The sequence below is a fragment of the Bubalus bubalis genome, chromosome 10, assembly GCF_019923935.1.
Source record: "Bubalus bubalis isolate 160015118507 breed Murrah chromosome 10, NDDB_SH_1, whole genome shotgun sequence".
Classification (NCBI taxonomy): domain Eukaryota; kingdom Metazoa; phylum Chordata; class Mammalia; order Artiodactyla; family Bovidae; genus Bubalus; species Bubalus bubalis.
The window spans coordinates 8,227,280-8,245,872 of record NC_059166.1 but is presented as its reverse complement, the minus strand read 5'-3'; the positions used below and the strand labels follow the sequence as shown (position 1 = coordinate 8,245,872).

The 18,593-nt window shown below is 46.1% G+C and overlaps 1 non-coding gene and 1 pseudogene across 1 annotated transcript; both read left to right on the top strand.

Annotated features, from left to right (window-relative positions):
- Positions 1 to 10,245: 10,245 nt before the first annotated feature.
- LOC112587618 lies at positions 10,246 to 15,555 on the top strand (annotated as a pseudogene).
- On the top strand, positions 12,086 to 12,157 carry TRNAC-GCA. Its single transcript has one exon. It is a non-coding gene; the product is annotated as a tRNA-Cys (tRNA).
- Positions 15,556 to 18,593: the final 3,038 nt, after the last annotated feature.

Sequence of the window (18,593 nt, the reverse complement as noted above, 5' to 3'; positions counted from 1 at the left end):
TGAGCGCCGAAGAATTGATGCTTTTGAACTGTGGTGTTGGAGAAGACTCTTGAGAGTCCCTTGGACTGCAAGGAGATCCAACCAGTCCATTCTGAAGGAGATCAGCCCTGGGATTCCTTTGGAAGGAAGGATGCTAAAGCTGAAACTCCAATACTTTGGCCACCTCATGCGAAGAGTTGACTCATTGGAAAAGACTCTGATGCTGGGAGGGATTGGGGGCAGGAGGAGAAGGGGACGACAGAGGATGAGATGGCTGGATGGCATCACTGACTCGATGGACGTGAGTCTGAGTGAACTCTGGGAGTTGGTGATGGACAGGGAGGCCTGGCGTGCTGCGATTCATGGGATCGCAAAGAGTCAGACACAACTGAGCGACTGATCTGATCTGATCTGATCTGAACCACTAAGAAACTGGTTCTCTTCAACATATGGCCCTTGACTCTTGAGTGCCACATTTGGGACACAGTCATTTTTTTAAAAAACAAGGCTCAGAATATATGCCCTCTCTCATGCCAAGACCATGCCTTTCTGGGGTCCCTCCATCTTCCCAGGATGCTATCAGGAACTTAAAGATCTCTGCTGGCTTATATTCCAAGGTAACGTCTACTCCTGTTTCTCCAAAATAAATGACTTCTTTGCTCAACCCCTTTTCTTTCTCTTGTTCTTGCCGCAGTAGATATTTACAGCCTGCTACATCCAGCCTCTTCATCAGTCCTACCAAAAATGCAAGTTGCCTCAACTTCAAGAGCAAAGAGCATTTAATTTTTTACATCCCTGGTGGCTCAGATGGTAAAGAGTTCCCCTGCAGTGCAGGAGATCTAGGTTCGATCCCTGGATTGGGAAGTTTCCCTGGAGAAGGGCATGCCAACCCACTCCAGTATTTTTGCCTGGGAAATCCCATGGACAGAGGAACTACAGTCCATGGGGTCGCACGAGGCTGTAGAGTTGGACAACTGAGCAACTAACACACAGGAGGGAGAAGAGAAATATTTGTGTTCCATCCTTCTAAGGCATCAAGGATGAAGAGAAAAATAAAACGGTTTCATTTCCTATTGACCCAGTCTGAGTATTCACTTGCTGTCACACTTTGATCACGAATATTTACTGAAATCAGTGGCATGGGAGCCACGGGGCAGCTGTGCCCTCCTGCTGTTTGTGATGGGCGACTGGGAAGGGTGTGCTGGCTGAATGCTTGAGGTGGGAACACCTCCATCTTGTTGCTGTGAAGGAAGTTCAGTTCAGTTCAGTTCAGTTCAGTCGCTCAGTCATGTCCGACTCTTTGCGAACCCATGAATTGCAGCACGCCAGGCCTCCCTGTCCATCACCAACTCCTGGAGTTCACCCAAACTCATGTCTATCGTGTGAAGGAAGACAAGTGGACAAAGGATGTATTCCACCAAAATCACACTAAACAGTTTTGTAAACTTTTTTCCACTTAAAATGCATTGCTGACATTCTCTCATCTTTAAAGAATCTTCAACATTACTAACAGTAACGGTGGCTTAATCATCTGTACACGTACATAACCTAGTTTTGACACAGCACTCCCTTGTTGTTAGATGTTTGCATTGTTTCTCATTTCTGGTTATTGTATGTTATGCTTCAGTGACCGTCCTTGTAAAGAAATATGGCTTGCACCCTTGATATTCCATCTGGATTCATTCCTAGAAGTTAAATTGCTGGGCCAAAGGATGTAAGCCTTTTCTTTAAAAAAAAAAAAAAAAAATGAAAACCATGATCAAAATGCCCTCCCAAAGTCTTGTGCCAATTTACATTCACAGAGTCACTAGAGCATGTTAGACTGAGATCCTCAAAGGGGGATGTCTTTGAGCTCACGAACTCCAACCTCAGTCTAACAAGATTTTCCTTGCAAGCATCTCTTAGTTGGCTTTTACCACGGCCTTGCACGTTTTCAAATGCCAATCGCTTCTTCTTTTCCAGATTGAAATACTCTGGATAAACAACTTCTGGTGGCTTAGTGGTAAAGAATCAGCCTGCCAATGCAGGAGACACAGGGGAATTAGGTTCGATCCCTGGGTCAGGAAGATCCTTTGGAGGAGGGACTTGCAGTCCACTCCAGTATTCTTGCCTGGAGAATCCCATGGACAGAGGAGCCTGATGGACTGCAGTCCATGGGGTTGCAGAGTCAGACACAACTTACCAACTGATCATGCACAAACAACTTCTCAATGTGATAAATGGTAATCAGCTGATATATAGTATGCATTTTCATTCATATGATAATAAAAGCTAAGTTGTAGGCATCAAATACTTCATACCAGGACTTGTTCTAAGCACTACATGTGTGGATATATAAATCTTAATAGTTCAGTCAAGTAGGTGAGGCTGTTTTTTGCAGAGGAGGCATCTGAGAAGACACAAACTATAAAATCTGACCACACATACACACACGCACACACACACACGCACACCAAGATTTTTGTATTGTAACTCATAGTAAACCTCTCAACATACCTGACTGTCAAAGCTTCTTCTGTGTTCCACATAAGTCTATCTCCTCCCGAGCATGGGCTGTGATCTCCTCGTCTCCAGCTGACCTCCCTTCTCTAGATGCCCATCCCCAACCAGTCCCTTGGCCCCAGGCCACTGGTCCCTCACAGTGGTGATGCACTGGAGACTGCGCTGTGCAGAGTCGGGGTGGAGGTCACTCACTGCCCTTGGCCTGAGATCATTTCCTCATCCATGTCATCTTGGTGTTGGCAGCTGTGAATTTTTTTTCATTCAACTGGAGATTTTCCTCTTTCTTGGTTGTTGTTCAGTCGCTCAGTCATGTCCGACTCTTTGCAACCCCATGGACTGCAGCACGCCAGTCTTCCCTGTCCTTTACTGTCTCCCAGAATTTGCTCAAACTCATGTCCATTGAGTCAGTGATGCTATCCAACCATCTCATCCTCTGTCACACCTTCTCCTCCTGCCCTCAGTCTTTCCCAGCATCAGGGTCTTTTCCAATGAGTCAGCTCTTTGCATCAGGTGGCCAAAGTATTGGAGCTCCAGCTTCAGCATCAGTCCATCAGTTTCTTGGTCAGATGAGTGATTTTCTACTGTATCCTGGAGACTGGGTGTCACCAAGGGCATGCAATTCTGGAAATGCCCGCAGGCACTGAGCAGTGCCCATGCCACACTCCCCATGGAAGACATGTTCAGATGTCACTGATCTAGTCATCTTCTCGTGAGATTTTCAAAACTGAACGATCACACAATAAGGATAATTTGTTCTTCCCCTCCAACAGGCATCAATCATCATAAGGGAAAAAAAAAAAAAAAAACAAAACTCTGGAAAACCTAACTTTAAATTCTCCCAAGATTCTCAAGTTTGAAACACATTTCTCAAAGGAAGGAAAGCCTCCTGTTTCTTGTTTCCATACCTCCAACCCATAAAGCAGAGAAAACACAAGAGTCTGCCAGGCCTTTTGTAAAGAGTTATTTATTATGACAAAGCCAGTTGTCACTGTCCACATGAAGTCATCTCGGCCTGAGCATGTTAGGCGCCTGGTTTAGAAGGCCGTGTCATTCCTTGAGCTACGGAATATTGTTCTGGCAAAAAGCAACTGACTGTATGCTCTCACCGTTAGGAAACCATCCAATGCCTCCCCTCATCCAGCTCATCATAAGCACGCCTTCCCCTTCGACTCATTCCCCTTGCCCTGGACATGCTCTGAGGAAGCACTCTTTCTGCTGGGAGGGGGAGGGGTGCTTCCTGATGGACTAGAAAGGTGTCAAGGTGATTGGCCCCTGGTGAAGAAGCCCCTGTCTCTGCAGCAAGATGCTGTAGGGTCTGCGGCCCCAGCTGGCATCCTTCAGAAGAGCTGTTGGTGAAAGGGATGAACAGAGGGTGTTCTTAGTGGGGACCAGGACCCCAAAGCCTTCCCCAAGCAGAAGGGCCTATGTGTGTCCTGCCAGCTCATACTTTTTCAGCTGATTCTACTTTAGAGCAACCTTGCCAGAGAAAATGGAAAAACACATCTTAGAGATAAATCAACACTGGTTCCAAGTTCCTGTTTCAGTTGTTTTGCTTCGCAGTCTGCCCTTGCTTGAGATTATATTGCAATGACCTACCACTGTTCTCCTGGGTCCAAGGATGAGATCTGCCTCAGAGAGTTAACTTTTCACCTGGGTGGTCTGTCGTAAAGCAGGTCCCCTTTCAGAACCATAGAATTTTAGAGCTAGAAGGAATCTTCCAGATCAATTACTCCAATACATTGCTTCTACTGAGAAAACAAGAGACCCAGAGAGGTTAAGTCACTAGCACACGCTTACACAGCAATCTAGCTGCAGAGACAGGAATGGTGCAGGGTCTTCAGAAACTGCAGGATCCCCTTTCTACCTCAACATGGTAGACCCCTAGATTCTCTACAGTTTTCCAATTTGATTCCAAATGTTTTCATTTTAAATGGAAATACCTAAAAATAGCTCAAACCTCTGGGCACCTTCCTAAATTTCTCTCCTTCTTTGGAGCAAATGATAGACTGCTGCTGCTGCTGCTAAGTTGCTTCAGTTGTGCCCGACTCTGTGCGACCCATAGACAGCAGCCCACCAGGCTCCCCCCATCCCTGGGATTCTCCAGGCAAGAACCATTTCCTTCTCCAGTGCATGAAAATGAAAAGTGAAAGTGAAGTCGCTCAGTTGTGTCTGACTCTTTGCGACCCCATGGACTGTAGCCCACCAGGCTCCTCCATCCATGGGATTTTCCAGGCAAGAGTACTGGAGTGGGATGCCATTGCCTTCTCCGAATGATAGACTACTTTAGAATTTAAGCCACCAAAATCTGAAGCATGCCTATCCTAACCTTATTCAGTTGAACCAAAGGATCTTAGACTTTCAGATATTTGGAAGTGATTTCGAGTCAATTTCTGGTTTGAGTTTAGCATCGTAAGCAAACATTTCATGCCTGTCATCTCCTTTGATGTATTTGGAGCCTGAGATTTATAGTAATAAACCTTCACTCGGCATGTCATCCTCATAACAGGCATCAATCTCACCATCATGGCAAAGATGGGACTGGTGTGTTGGATGTACTGAAGACATTCTAGGCCAATTTCAAAGCCAAGAAAGCAATTACTAGATAAGGCATATGTTCAACCTAATGAAGAACATTCTCAAATAATACACTGGATCTTGTGTGTTTTCAATAAAGCAATAATTGGTTCATACCTGTACACAGAAATATAGCTTTCATGTTTATTTAAAAATATGTTCTTTAGACTAAAGGGCAATTGCTCACTGGATAAACTCTTTCATTGAATATATATTGTGGGGACACTACCTGTCCCAGACTTGCTATCCAAGACATTGGTATCTGTAGCAGGATAAAGGATGGCCCCCAAGAGATGTGTCCACCCAGAATGTGTGAATTTCACCTTATTTAGTAAAAGGGTCCTTGCAGATATGATTAAATTAAGGATCTCAAGCTAAAGAGGTGATCACCGATAATCTGGATGGACCCTTAGGCCAGGGAAGTGTTCTTATGAGAAGAGAAGGGAGACACAGACATGAGGGAGAAGACACACACATGAGGGAGAAGACACATACATGAGGGAGAAGACACACACATGAGGGAGAAGACACACACAAGGAAGAAGAGACACACATGAGGGAGAAAACACAAGACTCACATATGAGGGAGGAGACACACACATGAGGGAAAAGACACACATGAGGGAGAAGACACAGATATGAGGGAGAAGACACACACATGAGGGAGATGACACACACATGAAAGAGAAGACTCACACATGAGGGAGAAGACACATGCATGAGGGAGAAGACACAGATATGAGAGAGAAGACTCACACATGAGGGAGAAGACACACACATGAGGGAGAAGACACACATATGAGAGAGAAGACTCACACATGAGGCAGAAGACACAGATATGAGGGAGAAAACACATACATGAGGGAGAAGACACAGATATGAGGGAGAAGACACAGATATGAGGGAGAAGACTCACACATGAGGGAGAAAACACACACAAGGAAGAAGAGACACACGTGAGGGAAAAGACTCACACATGAGGGTGAAGAGACACACATGAGGGAGAAGACATACACATGAGGGAGAAGACACAGGTATGAGGGAGAAGACACACACATGAGGGAAAAGACACAGATATGCGGAAGAAGACACATCCATGAGGGAGAAATCACAGATATGAGGGAGAAGACAGAGATATGAGGGAGAAGACTCACACGTGAGGGAGAAGACATGTGCATGAGGGAGAAAACACAAGACTCACATATGAGGGAGAAGACACACGCATGAGGGAAAAGACTCACACATGAGGGAGAAGAGACACACGTGAGGGAAAAGACTCACACATGAGGGTGAAGAGACACACATGAGGGAGAAGACATACACATGAGGGAGAAGACACAGGTATGAGGGAGAAGACACACACATGAGGGAGAAGACACACACATGAGGGAGAAGACACACACATGAGGGAAAAGACTCACACATGAGGGAGAAAACACAAGACTCACATATGAGGGAGAAGACACACGCATGAGGGAAAAGACTCACACATGAGGGAGAAGAGACACACATGAGGGAAAAGACACAGATATGCAGAAGAAGACACATCCATGAGGGAGAAATCACAGATATGAGGGAGAAGACAGAGATATGAGGGAGAAGACTCACACGTGAGGGAGAAGACATGCGCATGAGGGAGAAAAGACAAGACACACACACGAGGGAGAAAACACAGAAGAGAAGCTTGTGTGAAGATGGTGGCAGAGACTGCTGTCATTCTGCTGCACTGAAGAAATGCTTGGAACCACCAGAAGCTAAGGACGAGGAAGAAGTCCCCCCATAAGTCAATTGGAATGTGACCCTGCAGATATCTTGATTTTGGCCCAATGATACAGACTTCAAACTTCGGGCCTCCAGAACTGTGAGAGAGTAAATTCCCTTGGTTTGTGGCCATATCATTGCAATCTGCCTCCAGGGTCACGTCATCTTTTCTATGTGGATGTCTAATCTTTCTCTGTCTCTCTTATGAGTAGACTTATGATGGCATTTAAGACTTTCCCACATAATCCATGACAACAACTTCATCTCAAGATTCTTAAAGTAATCAGACTTGCAAAGACCCTTTTCCCATTTACAGGTTCTGGGATTAGGACCTAATATCTCTAGGGGGGAATTAATCAGTCTACCATAGCCCCCAAATTTCATTGACTTAACACAGCAGAGACCAACATGAACAAGTACCTTCCTCCATCTTGTGGTATGCCAACTGGGACACTTGGTGGCCAAGGTCAGAGCAGCAAGGAAAGAAGAGGGAGAAGAAAAGATTCTAGGCTTTTAATTACCTTCAGCTGAAACTGACTCATGTTAATTCTGCTCACAGTCCATTGGCCAGAACTAGCCATAAGGACCCAACTTAACTGTAAGGAATACTGATGAAACAGAGTGGGATCTTAGGACCCTTCCCCACCCCTACCCCACCACATCCTCACCCCGTCTTTTGTCTGTGGGAAAACTTTAGCCAAAGAATAAGTTTAATCGGAGAAATGAGAAAATGCAGGGACAAAAAATAGTCCAACAAGACTAAATAATAATAGTTCTAGTCATTCAGCAAAGCCAAGGACCTTTAGTTCCTCCTCAAGGGCTGTAGATAATATTCTGAGCCATATCCTGTGAGCTGTCTTGTAGATACTGAAACTCCCACCAGGTAGAAGAAGTTAACCGCATAAGTCCAGACTGTAGCCATGACATAATCTGCCACAATTTGGGAGAACTGGCCTCAAGGAAATGGGAACAAACCAATCCTGGAACTAAAGATTATGGACTTAAAATAATCAAGATGACGCTGGTCAGACCACCAATGACGAATTTCAAGATGACCGTCAGAGCTGACTGTGCTGTTTCTGCACATAGCCCCCTCCCTCTGCCTGTAAAAATTCTTGCCTCCTGATTGTCAGGGAGAGGGGGAGCTGGCCCTTGGACAGGAGTCTGTCCTCCCCCAACACAGGTTGCTGGCATCCAAAACAAAGCAAGCTTTCCTTTCCACCAAACTTGCCCCTTTATTGGCTTTTGAGCAGCGAGAAGTCAGACCCCACTTGTGGTTATATTGACATATGTAAGGGGGCAAATAAATATTTGATGAACACTAACTGTCTCTGCAACATGCTGAGGTCAGAAAATGATGCAAACTGTTGCTGTGGGAGACAACTACTGCTCTGTCACCCAACATGGGTCCCCGCGCCCCCCACGGCAGCAGAACTGCTCCTCCTCATGCCGTGTGGAGCCAAAGTTTCAAAGGTGGCCAAATTACCCAGTCTGTCCAACCAAAGTCTTAGTGTGGAATTTTCCACTTCTGTGTTGGAAATTGCACCAAAGTCAGGGCAATGCAATTTGTGTACTAAAGACGCAGGTGCTGGTCTAGTTGCTCAGTCATGTCCGACTCTTTTGCAATCTCATGGACTGTAGCCCACAAGGCTCCTTGGTTCATGGGATTTCCCGGGCAAGAATACTTGGGTGGGTTACCATGTCCTTCGCCAGGGGATCTTCCAGAACCAGGGATCAAACCCACATCTCCTGCATTGGCAGGCAGATTTTTTTTTTTTTTTTTTTTAACCACTAGCACCACCTGGGAAGCCCCAGCTACCCAGAGTTAGGTCAAATTTCACAGGTTAACGGCACTGTCCTCTACAGCCCACCCTCACTTCAGGCACCAGCCCAAGCCACCCACACTTCTGACCCACTGCTGCAAATGCAGGGGTTCCCACCAGCTCCTCGGGTTTGATAATTCACTAGGACAACTCATAGAACTCAGGAAAACACTATCCAGATTTATTATAGCAAAAGGATACCAAACAAGAACAGTCAAATGAAGAGACATATGGGGCATCATGTGGGAAGGTTCCAAATGCAAAGCTCTGTGTCCTCCTGATGTGTCACTGTTCTGGGACATTGATATACTCAGTCAGAGTTTTTACTAGGGTTTCACTCTATAGCTATGTGATGGGGCCACTGGCCATGAGATTGAACTCAATCTCCACTCTCTTTCACCCATGGAAAGTGGGGCTGATATTACTTGGTTCATAGCCCCAACCCTCTAATTAACATGGTTGGCCCTTCTGACCTGGCCAGCCCCATCCTAAAACTATCTGGGGGCCAACAATGAGTCACCTCATATAAACTCAGGTGTGGTCCAAGAACCCACAGATGAATTACAAAGGCACTCCTATCACTCGGGAAATTCCAAGAGTTTTGAGGTTTTCTTCCAGGAACCAGGGACGGAGGCCAGCCAAATTCATCATACAACAGCTGGGATGATGAAAGTCTGTAGCTGCCGGCTACCAGGTCACCTGCCCTCCACTCATTCCCTCTGCCCACCCCCATCACCTACCACAGAGAGGAAAACCCTGGTAATGAGAGAGAATAAAACCAACACAAAGAGAAGATGAGATGAGATGAGACATGGAGACTGAGAGCAAGCCCTGAATACACAGGCTGATTTCTTCAATGCAGCCCTGTCTCTCCCAGTTACAGGAGTCAGTAAATCTCAACTCTTACTTAAGCTGCATGGAATTAAATCCCTGTCACTTGAAATCCAAAAAAGAAAAAAAAAATTAATAGCCTTCCCTTCAGGAGCATACCATTTGAATGAAGGGTGACATATACAAATGAAAAATGACATGACAATTTTCAGGCAACAATTTAAGAATAATCATACATTCATTCCATTCATTCATGATTAAGTACTGCAGGAGAAAGAACTATTCTTCTCAAGGAAGATCCAAAAGCTATGACATTCACTTTTATTCTAGTTCTCACTTTATTCAACAACATTCCAGTGCTTGGAATGACAGGACAAAGCTACTATGAAACATATCTAAAAGCAGGAGGAACATAAGGAAGAGTTGGATCTTATTTTATGCATCAGGGTGTTCGCCATCATCCCCATGGGAGTGGAGGCCATTGAGTCATCAAATTCTGAAAATACATATTGCTTTTAAAACCAAAAACAAGCTTTAATTTGCAGTCTCTTTTTAAAAGTATTAATGTGTATCTTTCAAAGTAGGTTAAAAAGCTTATTTCAATGAAAGAAAGGTGGAGAGCAACAATGGCAAATCACACAAGTAGCAACATGCTCCTCTTTGTAAAACACTGAGAATCACTACTTTATACAATAAGTGTGTTTCTGAGAATCCCTCTGTGACTCCTTGACTCGGGTCCTATTTTACCATCAATTACCATGATTATTTCAGATCGATGGGCTGCTGCATTCAATCAGACAATCAGCAGTGTGCCATCTCCCTGCCAGGTCCCGATGGGTCAGTGAGTCAAGCAAAGTAAGTGCTGAACAGGCATTGCTCCTGTCCAGAAAGTATGTCTCATGATACCAGCAGAATCCTAAGTCCATGGTGAGTGTCAAAAGTAGTGACTGCTTGGCAGAGCCCCGCTTTGAGAAAGTCTCATCAGAGTCACCCTAAAAGGATCCTTCCACGAGGGTGAAGCTGTCGGCTTCAGCGTGACTTGCACAGTTCTCCAAGGCAGGCTCCACCTCCAGGATCAGACCATAGAGTTTTGACAGGGAGCTTTGGTCCTAAGGATGTTCTTGAATCTGAGGAAGATGGCCAGGATCTGAAAACCCTAGAGGGCAGGTAAGATGGCGACTAATGGCAGTTGATAGGCTCTGAGGCTGGCAAAATTATCTGTTGAATGAATCCCTTTGACTGCCTGGATCACAACAAATTGTGGAAAATTCTTCAAGAGATGGAAATACCAGACCACCTTACCTGCCTCCTGAGAAATCTGTATGCAGGTCAAGAAGCAGTAGGTAAAACCGGACATGGGACAACAAACTGGTTCCAAATTGGGAAGGGAGTACGTCAAGGCTGTGTATTGTCACCCTGCTTATTTAACTTCTATGCAGAGTACATCACGTGAAATGCTCCGCTGGATGAATCACAAGCTGGAATCAAGATTGCCAGGAGAAATATCAATAACCTCAGATATGCAGACGACACCACTCTAACGGCAGAAAGTGAAGAGGAGCTAAAGAGCCTCTTGATGAGGGTAAAAGAGGAAAGTAAAAAAGCTGGCTTAAAACTCAGCATTCAAAAAACTAAGATCATGGCACCTGATCCCATCACTTCATGGCAAATAGATGGGGGAAAAGTGGAAACAGTACGGATTTTTATTTTCTTGGACTCTAAAATCACTGTGGATGGTGACTGCAACCACAAAATTTTAAAAACTCTTGTTCTTTGGAAGAAAAGCTATGAAAAACCTAGACAGCATATAAAAAAGCAGAGACATCACTTTGCTGACAAAGGTCCGTATAGTCAAAGCTATAGTTTTTCTAGCAGTCAGGTATGGATGTGAGGGTTGGACCAGAAAGAAGGCTGAGCACCGAAGAATTGATGCCTTCCTACTGCGGTGCTGGAGAAGACTCTTGAGAGTCCCCTGGACAGCAAGGAGATCAAACCAGTCAATCCTAAAGGAAATCAACCCTGACTATTCATTGGAAGGACTGATGCTGAAGCTGAAGTTCCAATACTTTGGTCACCTGATGCGAAGAGCTGACTCACTGAAAAAGCCCCTGATGCTGGGAAAGATTGAGGGCAGGAGGAGAAGGGGGCGACAGAGGATGAGATGATTGGATGGCATCATCAACTCAATGGACATGAGTTTGCAAAAACTTGGGGAGATAGTGAAGGACAGGGAAGGCTGGCATGCCGCAGTCCATGGGGTAACAAAGAGTTGAACACAACTTAGTGACTCAACAAACAAAGCAAACAAAACATACTGTGACATCCTTTGTAGCAAAAGATCTTTTTGCTAAAATGACATCACCTCCAGGGGCCTGTAATTTTGGTAAATTCTGATTCCTAGGAATAATATATTTCATATCTACTGAACTTTCCACGATGACCAAGAGCTTTCAACACTGCGGTTTAGGAAACTGGAACTTCAGAACATGTACCAACAGCATCTTGGCTTGAATGCCAGCCAAGGACTCTCTGCCCAAAGGTGGGATCAGTCAAGACTTGAGAAATCAGGATATTAACTACCACTTATTTGTGCTCACTATGTGCTATATCGGGCTTCCCTGGTAGCTCAGATGGTAAAGCATCTGCCTGCAATGCAGGAGACCCGGGTTCGATCCCTGGGTTGGGAAGATGTGCTATATTAAATTGTATCAACATCATCTTATCAAATCTCACAATGACCTTACATGGTAAATATTGTTATCCCCATTTTAGAGATGATGAAACTGAGGCTCAGAGACGTCACCTGCTGCTAAGCAGTGGAACTAGGACGTGATTGCTTGTTCAGCTCCAAAACCCACACTCCAAACACCTGCTCCCTCAGCGGCAAGTTGCCAGCATTGTCAAGGAGAGTATCCCACTCTTCACCTACAGCCTGATCAAACTTGCCTTCCCGTCCTCCGAGACCAGGTGCAAGTTCTTCAGTCTGACCAAGACGCCAGAGGATTACACCATCATTGTCAATGAGGAGGGCTTCCTGGAACTGCCCTCCTCAGAACACCTGGGTGTGGCCAATGCCACCTGGCTGACCCTCAATGTGGTGTCCAGGGCGGCAGCTTCTCCAGTTTCCAGCCCACCAGCATGACCAAGATCATCAAGTCAGTCATTGCCCCACTGGCTGATCAGAACATCTCTGTGTCCACGCTGTCCACCTACCAGATGGACTTCATCCTGGTGCATGAGTAGGACCTGCCCTTCATCACCCACACTTTGTCATCAGAGTTAACCACCCTGCACGTCATCAATAGCGAGACGCTGGCAGCTGAGAACCTTGGCATTACACACTGCTTCATGAAACCCAAGGTGGTCCAGAGGCCCGTCATCCACCCACTGTCCACCCCAAGCAACAGGTTCTGTGCCACCAGCTGGACTCTGACATACCGCCCACTGTTGCCACACTCCTTATGGACGTCACGTTCTACTCCAGTGGACTGAAGGACCCCCTGGTGTCCTCCGGCGATAACTGTGGCCACATCCGCTTCTTCTCCTTCTCCCCGATAAAGGGCTACATCTCCCTGGTGAGGGACAAGCAGACCCAGCAGAGGTTTCCTAGTAATTTGTTGTTCACGAGTGCATCTGGGGGGCTCTGGAAGATGGTGAGGATTGGAGGACAGGCCCTGGGATTTGATAAGTGCTTCAAAGTGGCCTGGATCTCCGAGCCTTTGGCCGCCGCAGACATCCCAACCTACTACATCAGCACCTTCAAGTTCCTCCACACACTGGTGCCGGAAGAAAACATCAGCGCCCTGAAAGTCAGCCAAGCAGAAAAATATGGAGGGCCTCTTTTGTTCCTCCCCTTCATTGCCCCCAGGCCTGGGCCCACCCTGCCCTGAAGACTCTTGCAGTGTTTCTCAAAAGACTAGAAAATTGGCCCCGCTGCCCCCAGAGGATGGGTCTCTAGGAGACACCCTCAATGGCTGGGACCCAAGCCAAGGCTTCCCCATGCCTTCCTGCCTTCCTGGAGTCCCCAGATCCTCCAGTGAGACCCCCACCTCTTCCCCCACCCCAGAAAATGATGTCTGGGGCCCAGGGAGTTGTAAGCCCAGCCACCTTCTCATCTGGCCTCACCCAGGGCTGGGGTAGGGGGGGCGTTGGTAGATGCCGAAGGAAGCTGGGGTACCAATTCTCCTGTCATCTTGGGGGCTGGCTGAGCAGGACAGAGTTCATGGAGCCCAGGAAGGCCCTTGTGAGGGCAGGGGCTCTGGATCCTGTGTTTGCTGGTGTCTGGTTCCATCAGCTCTGGGCTGGTTCCTGCAGACTGGAGGCCAGTGGATGGTGGTGTGCTGGTGAGGCTCCCAGGGAGCCCCCGGCGGGGGCAGGGGGAGCTGATCTGGGCAGGGACCCCAGCCACCCAGAACCTTGCCTGCCAATCATAGGCCCTGTGCCCCAACTCCCAGCAAGACTGCCAAGGGGGTCCTGTCCAGACCTTCCCCACCACAAGCGCTCATCCTCAGGGCAACAGGGTTCCCTAGAGACCCAGCAGTCTGGAGCACAAGCTCCTATGCCCTCTCCTTTCCCTGAACCCTCCTGGGGCTGGCAGAGCTTGGTTCTCCCCAGGTGGGGGCATCCCCAGCATTCTGGGCTGGGGTTTCCTCAGCTCACCCCCACCTCCCCAGCAATCGACTAGACTGGCCCAGGGCTCCCCCGTTGTCCTGCCCTCCTCTCCCTGCCCCACTTGTGGGGGAACATGGAAGGCCTCTACCCCCCAACTCACCTGCCCACGCACCCCTCAGTCCAAGGGCCATGGCGTTCATGAGTCCTTGACCATGGAAGCAGCTTATTTAAGCCTTAATAGAGAAAACCGTACCTTGGTGTAGTTTCCCATTTAATGTATTTGCACCCAGGCTGTGGTTGGCAGTGGGTTCAGGGCACAGGACCTACTGAGCCTGTCGGGGCCCAAAGTATGACATCACTTGGTTGACATCTGTGGCTCCAGGGACAACCATGAGAACTGAAGCTGCTTCCAGGGCTTTCCCTTCAGAGCAGGAAGCTGGAAACAGAGGTCAGTTACGATCCAGGGGTCCCTGGGGCACCCCACACAGGGCTGGCAAGGCAGAGTGGTTCTGAGCATCAGAGGAAGGTTCCCATGGGCCACGAGGAGGTGGACAGGCAGATGGCAGGCCAGCCCCCACCCAGAGAATGGGGGGACCCCTGTGTCTCCTCTCCAGTGGGTGGTGTTTTCTGAGTGAGCAGGACTGGCAGAGTCCTCCTCGGTGACCAGACATCTGCTGACACGTGCTGTCCCTGAGAAGCTGGGAGGAGAAGGGCAATTCTCTTGACTGAGTGAAGCCCCCTCACCTCCTCTCCAGGCCACATAGGACCCTCTGAGCCCCGGAAACCCACCCGGTGGGGGAGCTGTGTGTCTGAATCCTTACAGATGTTCAGAGCCCAACCACTGATTCAGAACCCATGTAGTTGGATTTTTTGTTGTTGTTGTTGTTTTTAAGTGAAGTCATTTTGCACAAAAGTCCAGAAACACCCAAAAATGTCAACTGTTTGCTGGTTCCAAAACCGGGGTGACCACGTGGGCAGGGCAGCCCTTCACGTCCTGAGCCCCCTTTTTGTCCCTGGAAGGCCTTGATTTTTATGTGGTGTGCACCCTCCAGTGACCCCAAGTCACTCCCCCACCTCTCCTCTCCGCAGAGCAAGTGTGTGGGCCCCGTGACCCCCAGAAACAGTGTATATGTCCTATACACCCTAGGACATATATTGTACACACATATAGATACCTGTGTTTTATGTTGATATAGATATATACTGTAAATAGCATATATACTTGAGCACTATATATGTTAATATATATTTTAAAAAGCAACAAACAGCTGTTCTCATGTAACCAACACTGCCAGTTGCCCTCTAACTCCCATTACCCACCTCTTTCATACTTGCATAACCCGAGTTGTATATTAATCTGATACGAGCCAGCACCACTTCTCAAGATTCAAGTAAAGCATCATTGGTCTCTGAGAGAAATGAACGTGAGCTACAAATGCAAGCCACATGCATAATTTCATATTTTCTCGTAGGCACTCTGAAAAAAAGTGGTATAAGAGAAAAATCAATTTTTATAATCTGTTTTAATTAGTCCAATATACTTAAAATATTATCATTCAATATGTTATCAATTTTAAAATTATAAATGAAAACAAAATATAAATATAAGGACACTAAAAGTGTGGGAGAAACCCAAGATTTGAGGGCAGAAGAAATGAAAGAATGGAGTTGTGATTTACTGAGGTAGGGCAACTGGAGGAAGGGCAGATTTGGGGCAAAGAAGACATCAAGAACTCAGTTTTGATGCACTGTTTGAGATGCCAATCAGACATTGCATAGTCAAGCTAGATTTGTGGATTTACAAGGTGGATTTATGAGTCTGGAGTTTGGTGGGGAAGTCCAAGTTGGAGGTCTAACATGGGCAATCATTAGCACATGAATGAATTTTAAAGCGGTGAGATGGGATAAGCTCATCAAGAAAGAGAACAAATAGAGAAGAAAGGTTTGAGGACTGGCCTCAGGGTATTTCAATATTCGAAGTCCAAAAAACCCAGAAGAATCTCAAAAGGAGACTGAGGAGCAGTGTCAGCGTTACAGGAGGGGAACAGAGGAGCCAAGAAAAAAAGTGTTTCAGAGCAAAAGGGCTGATCAACTACATCAAATGCTGCTGATGAGTCAGGAAAGGAAAATCACCCACTGGGTCTGCCAGCACATCAGGAACTCTGCTAAGAGGAGCTCCCGTGGAGGAGAGGGTGGTAAAGTCCACTCATGCTCCACGTCAGGGAAACAGAACTCAGAGCCACAGGGAGATAGCACCTCACACCTGTCAGACTGGCAGTTGTCAAAAAGTCAAGAAATAACAATTGTTGGCAAGGGTGCAGATAAAAGGGAATCCTTGTGCACAGTTGGTGGGGAGGTGGTGCAGCCACCATGGAGAACAAAACGGAGATTTCCCAAAAAATTAAAAAGAGAACTACCATATGATCCAGCAATTACACGCCTGGGTATTTATCCAAAGAAAACAAAAACCTAACTCAAAAAGATACATGTGCCTCTCATGTTCAATGCAGCATTATTTACAACAGCCAAGACATTGAAACAATATGTGTCCATCAATAGATGAATGGATTTGAAAATGTGGCATACATTTAAAATGTGGATTTTTAAATGTACCAACATAAGAGTTGGACCATAAAGAAAGCTGAGCACTGAAGAATTGATGCTTTTGAATTGTGGTGTTGGAGAAGACTCTTGAGAGTCCCTTGGACTGTAAGGAGATCCAACCAGTCCATCCTAAAGGAAATCAGTCCTGACTATTCATTGGAAGGACTGATGCTGAAGCTGAAGCTCCAATAATTTGGCCACCTGATGCGAAGAGCCAACTCACTGGAAAAGACCCTGATGCTGGGAAAGATTGAGGGCAGGAGAAGAGGGCGACAGAGGATGAGATGGTTAGATAGCATCATCGACTCAAAGGACATGAATCTGAGCCAACTCCAAGAGATAGTGAAGGACAGGGGAGCCTGGCATGCTGCAGTCCATGGAGTCTCAAAGAGTTGGACACGACTTGGTGACTGAATAACAACAATACGATGGAATATTAACTGTAAAAAGAAGGAAATCTTTCCATCTGCAACAAAATGGACGGACCTTGAGGGTGTTATGCTAAGGGAGATGTCAGACGGAGACCAATAGCAGATGATCTCACGTATGTACAGAATCAAAAACAAAACAAACAGCAAATTCCCACTGGCTGTCTATTTCACACACTGTATCGTAGATTTCCATGTTACTCTCTGCATGCTGTATGACGCAGGGAACTCAAACAGGGGCTCTGTGACGATCTAGAAGGGTGGGATGGGGAGGAAGATGGGAGCGGGGGTCAGGAGAGAGAGGACATGGGTGTACCTATGGCTGACTCTTGTTGATGTATGACAGAAAACCACAAAATACTGCAAAGCAATCATCCTTTAATTAAAAACAAAAAGGAAAAGCCCAAACTTGTAAATAAAAGATTGGAGGTTTTCAGAGGCAAGAGGTGAGGGGTGGGCAAAATGGGTGGAGAGAATCACAGTGTACAAACTTCCAGTTATAAAATAAATGTCATGGGAGTGTACTGTCCAGCATGGTGACTATAGTTAATAACACCCTGCTGTATATTTGAGACTTGTTAGTACATCTTAACAGTTCTCATCACTATGGCTGACTCATGTTGTATATGGCAGAAACCAACACAACACTGTAAAGCAAGTATCTTTCAATTAAAAATAAAAAGTCATTTTTAAAAAGTTCTCATCACAAGAAAAGTATTTGCAACTATGTGTGGCTATGGATGTTAACTAGATTTATTGTGGTGATCATTTATCAACACATAAAAATATCAAATCATGTTGTTCTGATATAACTAACACAATGTTATATGTTGGTTATTGCTCAGTATTTTTTAAAACCTGATTGGAGAAGATTCAAAAGAAAATTGAAGGAACAGAAGAAGAGTTAGTAAGTAGGGAAACCATCTGAAGCAGTTTTGCTATAAAAAAGAGAAACAGTTCTTTTAGTGTAGATGTTTCAGGGTTGTTGTAGGTGCTTCCTTGTGTGAGTATCGTTCAGTGGAGTGGAAATATCATTTTGAAGAAAGGAAAAGATGAGAGTGACACAAGGGAAATTCTTAGGTGGGAGAGGCAGCAGTACACAGTTTGAGAAAGTGAGATGAAGATAGGAATACAGAAGCTCACCCGGGATCTCCTGTTATGTAAAGCTATACATGTCCGACATGATAGACATGAGTTTGAGCAAGCTCCGGGAGTTTGGTGATGGACAGGGAAGCCAGGCATGCTGCAGTCCATGGGGTTGCAAAGAGTCAGACAAGGCTGAACAACTGAACTGAACTGATACATTTTAATGTTTGTTGTTGTTCGGTCGCTAAGTCACGTCTGACTCTTTGTGACCCCATGGACTGTAGCACACCAGGCTTTCCTGTCCTTCACTATTTCCCAGAGTTTTCTCAAACTCATGTCCATTGAGTCGGTGATGCCATCCAACCATTTCATCCTCTGTCATCCCCTTCTCCTC